At 36.9% G+C, this 8,501-nt stretch overlaps 1 non-coding gene across 1 annotated transcript; it reads left to right on the top strand.

Moving 5' to 3' along the window:
* The first annotated feature begins 308 nt into the window (after positions 1–308).
* Positions 309–412, top strand: LOC123649580. The gene has a single exon (XR_006739078.1). It is a non-coding gene; the product is annotated as a small nucleolar RNA U13 (small nucleolar RNA).
* The last annotated feature ends 8,089 nt before the right edge of the window (positions 413–8,501 follow it).

Genomic DNA, 8,501 nt, shown 5'->3' on the forward strand with positions numbered 1-8,501 from the left:
ACATATGACATGAAGATCACTTAGCTGGAGAAGGGCTGATTTTTTCTGGTCAACATTGGAACAACTTTGATTATCCTAAAACTACTTTTAATCTAACACTGGTTTTTAATCCAGTGTCTCCTCAGCCCACTCTTTCCTTGTCCTAAATTCTCTGTTCAGAATGGCTTCTGATCTCATGTCTCTCAAATCCAAATAATTCCCCAGAAGTAGAGGCAAGTTTCTCATTACTTCATCATGGATTACATTAGTTATCTATTGCAGGGTAACAAATTTTCCTAAAATTTAGTGGCTTAAAACAACATTTTTTGATCCTGTTGCAGTTCACAAGTGTGATGATTGGGTTTTCACGCTCACGTGTGAGATGCGCCTCCCTCAAACCTTGTTACAACATCAGCACATTATACCTCTGATGTGTGACAAAAAAAAATCAAACGATCACAACAGCAGCATTTATTATCTCACAGTTTCTGTAGGTCGAGCTCAGGGCCTCTGCTGAGGCTGCAGTCAGGATATCAGCTGCGGCTGCAGTCTCATCTCAAGCCTCAGTGAGAAATGGATCCACTTCTAAGCTCACTCACGTGGCTGTTGGCAGGATTCAGTATCTTGCAGGCTTTTGGACTTGGTTCCTCACTGGCAATAGGCCAGAGGCTGCACATAGTTTGTTTCAACATGGGCCTCTCTATTTGGTGGCTTGTTTCATAAGAGTAAGCAAGATGATCCAGAGACAGGGAGAGAGAGATGGAAGTCACGGTTTGTTATAATCTTAGGAAGTGACGTGACATCACTTTTGCTGTATTTTGTTCACTAGAAGCAAGTTGCTAGGTCCAACACACACCCAAAAAGAAGCAATGACACAAAGGGATAATTTAACTGGGAACCATTTCAGAAGCTACCTATCTCATATTCCAAGCATTTACATATTAAAACATATTACCCTATTATAAATTGCATTCCTTTTATTTTTTATTTTATTATTGCTAAGGCATTTTATTAATATTTTTACTAGCTGTATAAGTAAGTTGCATGTCAATCAAATTTTATTTTAGAAGAGAAAAGGGGGTATTACAAAATATTTGTTATGAATGGGAAAGATGTTGAGTCTGACAGAGCTGGGGGAACACTCTTCCAGATGATGTGGAGTTCCAGTAGGATAAGGCGTCCAAGAGGGACAGACTCACCATGGAGTAGAGACAGGGAAGAGAAGTCCTTGAGAAGCCAGAGGACACAGGAATCAGAGCACATTATAGGGTTGAATTTTGATAAGGACAGAAAAATACATATCAAAGAAACTCAGAGGGAGTAGGATAATTATTTTCAACTATTCAAAAGGCCATCCTATGGAAGAGGAATTATGTTATGTATTATATACGTTCAATGTTGTCCCATTTAGTAGAATTTAGACCACTGAATGGACATTAGAAGGCACAGTGATGCATGAATAGGAAAGAAAAAATTTTTTACCAATCAGAAATTTTTACCATCCAAAGATAAACATGACTTCCCAAGAAATGGGTTTAACAAAGCTAATTGCTTGACTGTGTTGGGTCCACATTTATACTACCTCATTACATGAGGGAAAGACTAGAACACAACATGGCCGGGATAAATGGCCAGCCGAATTCCTTCCAGCCACGAGGGTCTCTGACATCATGAACTGGTCCTTGCTGAGAGATGGTTTTGTGAACACACCTGAGCTAGATCGTTTTTGCATTCTTGAGTAGCTTTATCTGTTTAGCTTATGTCCTGCTTGTCCGGAGGCAGAAGCCAGCACCTACTCAAAGTTACAGATTCTGCAGGGCAAAAGACACTAACAACAGCACAAGTCAAATGGACAAAGTTCATCAGAGGGTGAATTTTAATGATTCCTTCATTCAAAAACATTTATAGAATACCATCCACCTGCCAGCTCTTTGTTAATTATTGGAGACTGTGCTAGAGGCTAGTTGCACTTTTAAGCAGGTTTTTGACATCTTAGTGAAATTATGTTCCTAACTAGGTCAGGGAGACTTAAAGACCTAAGCAGAACTTCTTAACTACCTTCAAAAATTTCAGACATTCGACAGACTGGCATCTTGATAGAGGTTAATTATTACAGTTAATAAAGTTTAACATTTGGCACAGATAGGGAAAGGCTTTCTCTGAGCATCCAGTGATGAGGTATAGGGAAATTGTCTTGAGTCGGGCTGTCTGGAAGCAGGGCCTGAGAGAGGTATTCGCTCCAGTGATTACTGAGAGTCATCAGGAGCATGGGCGGGAAGCAGGTGGCAGGGCTGGGTAGGAGGAACAGATCAGCAAGAACCTTCAGGCTTTCAACCCAAGATGAGCTTCAGGCTGAACCCAGAGGGGGGCTCGTTGCCCCCTGAGGCAAGCAGGTGGCCATCTACCCTGCGATGTCCTTCAGTCATTAGCCATGTTCCCACGTGGATTTAGCAACAGGAATATCACTTATGACCTTAATCAAAGTGGATTCCGTGATGAAGTAGGAACATAAACCTGTTGAGTATGTTCGAGAGAATAAATGGGAGGGAGAAATCGCAGACTGTGGGTGTGGATAACCCTTTTGAGAAGTGATGCTGCAAATGAAGCAGGCAAATGGGGCAGCAGCTGGATGGGCATGTGCGGTCCAGCAAGTGTTTTTTAAATGGAAACAACTGGGTCATGTTTCTATGTTAATCCAGATAAACTAACAGAAGAGAAAAGTGAGGCTGCTGAGAGAACAGAGAGATCTGAGGGAGTAGAAGGAGTAGAAGCCAGCGCAGGTGGGGAGGGCTTGCCCCAGTGAGAGCAATTCATCTGCAGCAACACGAGAAGAGAGGGAGCACAAGGGAATATATGTGTGCAAGGAGGGGACAGGTATGGGCGTGAGAGCATGTGGAAATCCTCATCGGATTTCTGCTTTTAGTTTTTCTCTGAAATGAAAAGCACATCCATGAGTGGAAAGTGAAGATGCCGGGAGACTAAGAAAGCGAGAAAAGATGTTGAAGTTTTGAGGAGAGAGAAGAAAGTGAATGAGAAAATAAATGGAATAGGGAAATTTAGAGTTACCAAATAATTTCACTAATTCAAATAGCTTTTCAGCTGATGATTTGAGATTCCCTACGTACGCAATCTGAAAATAAGGACCTCTCTTATTCTTTCTATATTACAACATGTCCTTTGCTTCTATTTTATTCTTATTGTAGTATCCAGAACTTCCAAAATACAAAGTTCGTTGACTTTTGTCTCTTAAATATCTCTCATTCTATGTACTCCTCTTCGCCTTGGCTACCATGCCTGTTGCATGAGCTAACTTTTCTTGCCTGGACATGACAATAGCCTCTTAATTAGTCTCCTGACATCTTGCTTGGCCTTTGTCCATCCATTCTCTGCACCAGAGTCCAAGTGACTTTTTTAATACACAAACCTGCCTCTGTTACCATCACCCTAAACCCCACGTTGGTTTCCCACTGCCTTTTGCTAAAGATCCTAAAAAACTGCTCCTTGCCCACATCACCAGCTTCACCTCACACCTCTGTGCCCTCACTGCTGGGGAAGCAGCCACACTCCTTCTTTCTGACCTTTCCCAGGTAACCACACACTCTTCCCTCTGAAATACCCTGACATCTTCCCACCTTAGCTCAGTTAATGCCTCGTCATCATTCATTTCTTGTAAAATACGAAGGACAAGTAAAGAGAAATAGCAGGTACATTGAGAAAATTAATATATGTTTAATTGGTATTTTAGAAGTAACACAGAGAGAAAGAGTGCAGAACAAGCAATATGTGAAGAGATGCCAAGAATTTTCCACAAAGAATCAGTACATATATTCAAGTACTCAGGAAATGCCAACCAGGATAAATAAAAAGAAATCTCTACCTAGACACATCATAGTGAAGATGAAGAACACCAATGACAGTAGAATTTAGAACAGAAAACAGAATTTAGAAAAAGGAAACAGAAGAAAAAGACATAATCTTTTTTCCAGCTTTATTGAAGTATAATTGACAAATGAAAATTGCATATATTTATAGTATACAACATGATGTTTTGATATATGTATACATTGTGAAATGATTGCCACATGAGCTAATTAATATATCCATCACTTCACATAGTTATGTGTGTGTGTTGAGAGCATTTAAGATCTACTATCAACAAATTTCAAGTATATGATATAGTATTAACTATAGTCACCAATCTGTACATTAGATTTCCAGAACTTATTCATACCACTCTGCTGAAACTTTGTACTCTCTGATCAACATTTCTCCCTTTTCCCTACCCCCCATTCCTGGATAACCAACATTCTATTCTTTGCTTTTATGAGTTAGAATTTTTCATATTTCACATATAAATGAGATCATGCAATACTTGTCTTTCTATGCCTGGATTGTCTCACTTAATATGATGCTCTCCAGATTCATCTATGTTGTTGTAAATGACAAGATTTCCTTCTTTTTTAAAGCCAAATAACATTCCATTGAGTATGTACTATACTATATATTATATATATCAAATTTTCTTTATCCATTCATCTGTCAATTGACACATAAGATGATTCCATATCTTGGCTATTAAGAATAGTGCTGCCATGAACATGGGAGTGCAGATATGTCTTAGACATACTGATTTCATTTCCTTTGGAAATATACTCAACAGTGAGATTGCTGAATCATATGGCAGTTCTATTTTTAATTTTTTAGAAACCTCCATACCATTCTCCAGGTAACCACACACTCTTAATTAGTAATGGCTGTACCAATTTACATCCATACCAACAATGTGCAAGAGTTCCCTTTTCTCTGCATCCTCACCAAATTTTGTTGTCTTTTGTCCTCTTGATAATAGCCACTCTAACAGGTGTGAGTGAGATGATATCTCACTGTGGTTTTGGTTTGCATTTCCCTAATGACTGGTGATGTTGAGCATTTTTTCACACATCTGTTGGTCATTCCTATGTGTTCTTTTGAGAAATGTCTATTCAGGTCCTTTGCCCTTTTATAAATTGGGTTATTTGTTTTCTTGCTATTGAATTGTTTGAGTTCCATATATGTTTTTGATATTAACCCCTTATCAGATATATGGTTTGCAAATACTTTCTACCCTTTTGTAGGTTGTCTCTTTACTTTGTTAATCGCTTCCTTTGCTGTGCAGAAGCATTTTAGATTGATGTAATCCCTATTTTTGCTTTTGTTGCCTGAGCTTTTAGGGTCAAATCTGAAAACTCATTGCCCAGCCCAATGTCAAAAAGGTTTTTTCCTATATTTTCTTCTAGTTGCTTTAGGATTTCAGGTCACATATTTAGATCTCTAATCTATTTTGAGTTTTATTTTTTGTTTTAATATAGTGTGAGATAAGGGCCCAATTTCATTCTTCTGCATGTGGATATCCAGTGTTCCCAACACTACTTGTTGACAAGACTATCTTTTCTCCATGGTGTCTTCTTGGTGTCTTTTTTGAAAATTAGTTGAACATAAATGAGTGGATTTATTTCTAGGCTCTTTATGCTGTTCTGTTGGCCCAAATGCCTGTTTTTATGCCAACACCATGCTGTTTTGATTATTTTAGCTTTGTAGTAGATTTTGGAATCATTTGCTGTGATGCCTCCAGTTTTGTTCTTTTTGCTCAAGATAACTTTGGCCATTTGAGGTCTTTTGTGGTCCCATACAAGCTTTAGGGGTTTTTTCTATTTCTGTGAAAAATGTCATTGGAATTTTGATAGGGATTGTACTGAATCTGTAGATTGCTTTGAGTAGCATGGACATCTTAACAATACGAATTCTTCCAATCCATGAATACAGGATATCTCTCCATTTACTTGTGTCTTCCTAAATTTCTTTCACCAGTGTTTTATAGTTTTCAGTGTACAGATCTTTCACCCCCTCAGTTAAAGTTTTTCCTAAATTTTTTTATAGCTATTGTAAATTGGATTGTTTTCTTGATTTCTGTTTTGGGTAGTTTGTTGTGAGTGTATAGAAACATTACTGATTTTTGTATGTTGATTTTGTATTCTGCAACTTTACTGAATTCATTTATTAGTTCTAATAGATTTTGGTGGAGTCTTTATGTTTTTCTATATATAAAGTCATGTCATCAAAAGAGGCAAATTGTTTGTAATGGAGTGGCTATTAGATATTCAGATGATTTCTCAATAGTAACAATGGAGGCCAGGAAACAGAAGAATGATGCTGGCAATCTGATATTGTAGACCAGTGAAAATGTCTTTCAAGATAAGGGCGAAATAAAAACATTTTCAGACAAAGATTGAGAATTTGGCATTGGCAGACCCTCATCATAGGAAAGCCTAAAAGCAGAAGAAAGCAATTCACATGGAACATCTGAGATAAAAGAAGTAATAAAAAGCAAAACGGTAGTATGTAAATGAATAGGCAACTGGCAATGTAAGACAATACTAATGACATTGGAATGAGACTTTAAAGAATGATTGGCCAGCCTCAGTGGTTCACACCTGTAATCCCAGCACTTTGAGAGACCAAGGTGGGAGGATTGTTTGAGGCCAGGAGTTCAAGACCACCCTGGGGAACATTGCAAGACCCCATCTCTACAAAAAACAAAAAATTAGCCAGGTGTGGTAGTGCTCACCTGTAGTCCTACTTAGGAGGCTGAAGTGGGAGGATCGCTTGAGCCCAGAAGTTTAAGGTTACGATAAGCTATGATCATGCCACTGTACTCCAGCCTGGAGGATAGAATGAGACCTTGTCTCTAAAAAAGAAAAAAAAAAAAAAGAATGATTGAGTCTTCCAAGTCCTTAAATTTTCCAGGTGGAGGACAAAGTTATTGATTACTTTTAGACTCTGATAATTTAAGCATATAATTAGACTTCTAAAATTCCAATCTTTGCAATTTAACTAAGCATTTGCCCCATTTATATCTGAGTTGCTGAGACTACAGGCATGAGCCACCATGCCCAGCTCTATCCCATTTATATTTAATTGATAAATTAAAACTCAAATGTGAAAGGCAAATATAGAAATGTTAAGAGAAAAATGGAAGATGTTTATGACCTTGAGGTAAGGAAGGATTTTCTAAAACAAGACACAAAAATGTTTCATTCATCATGAAAGACAAGATTGATAAACTGGATTATATTAAAATTAAGAACAATTGTTCATCAAAAGATGCCATAAAGAAAGTAAAAATACAAGGCAAAGTGGCTGAAGGCATTTACACTAAATGTATATAATATCACTAGTACCGCAGTATATAAAGAATTTCCACCACTCAAAAAGAAAAGACAAACAGCCAAAAAGATGTAAAGCAGAATTTTACAAAAAGGGGAAACTTCAATGGCAAATAAATGTATAAAAGATATGTAACTTTATTAGCAAAATAGAAAATGATGATTAGAACGACAATGAACCAGCATTTCATATCCAACAGTTGGGAAAATTAAAAGTCTAATGATATAATACTAAGGTTATCGAGCATGTGAAATAATTGAAATACTGTTAGAATGCTTTGGGCAGTTTAAATTTGTATAACTGCCGGGCGTGGTGGCTCACACCTGTAATCCTAGTACTCTGGGAGGCTGAGGCAGGAGGATCCTTGAGCTCAGAAGTTCAAGACCAGCCTGAGCAATAGTGAGACCCTTCCTCTAAAAAAAAAAAAATATATATATATATATATATATAAATAAAAAATAAATTTGTATAACTATTTTAAAGAATAGTTGGCAAGATCTAGTTAGATTGAATATGTACAATATTATTGCCCAGCAATTTAATTCTTAGAAAATCTCTTACACATAAGCTATCTACAATAATATTCGTAGAAGCATTATATTAATAAATAAAAAGGAAAAAAAACTCTGGAAGTAACCCAAATATCCTTCAACTGTGGAAGAGATAAATAATCTGGATATATTCCTATAACACCCTATGGCACATTGCACATAATTCAGATACACACATCAATGTGGCAGCATCTCAATAAAATAATGTTGAGCCAAAAAATCCAAAAAACAAAACCAAAAAACAGATCTAGTCTTAGAATGGATACAATAATATATTTCATTAAACAGACAAACTGAAAAATGTATAGTTTAGAGAGAAATGCAAATATGAGAAAACTATAAAGAAAGCATGGGGATGATTATCACAAAGTTTAGGAAAGTGTGTACACCTGTGGGGGCAGGCAAGAGCATAGGATTTGGAAGTGTCACATGGGTGGTGCCTAAAAGCTGGTAACATTCTATTTTAGAATAGATTTCTAAATACCTTGGCATATTTTTCTATAATATATAAGGATATATATTATACATATTATATATGTTTTATATACTCCTGAATGTATGATAAATTTCACAATATTTCTCACATTTTAAAAAGAGAAAAGTAAATAGTATATGACAGAAAGCAATATGTGTAGATAACTTTTTCCAGGCATCTTACTGTGAAAACAGAGCAGAGAAGTTGTACTGTAGCTAGAAAAGAATGACAGGCCAGTAAAAGGTCCTTTTAAAGATGGGAAACAGTACAGCCTGCTTGAGTGCAGGTGGGCA

This window comes from Lemur catta, chromosome 13 (assembly GCF_020740605.2).
Source record: "Lemur catta isolate mLemCat1 chromosome 13, mLemCat1.pri, whole genome shotgun sequence".
NCBI classification, from domain to species: domain Eukaryota; kingdom Metazoa; phylum Chordata; class Mammalia; order Primates; family Lemuridae; genus Lemur; species Lemur catta.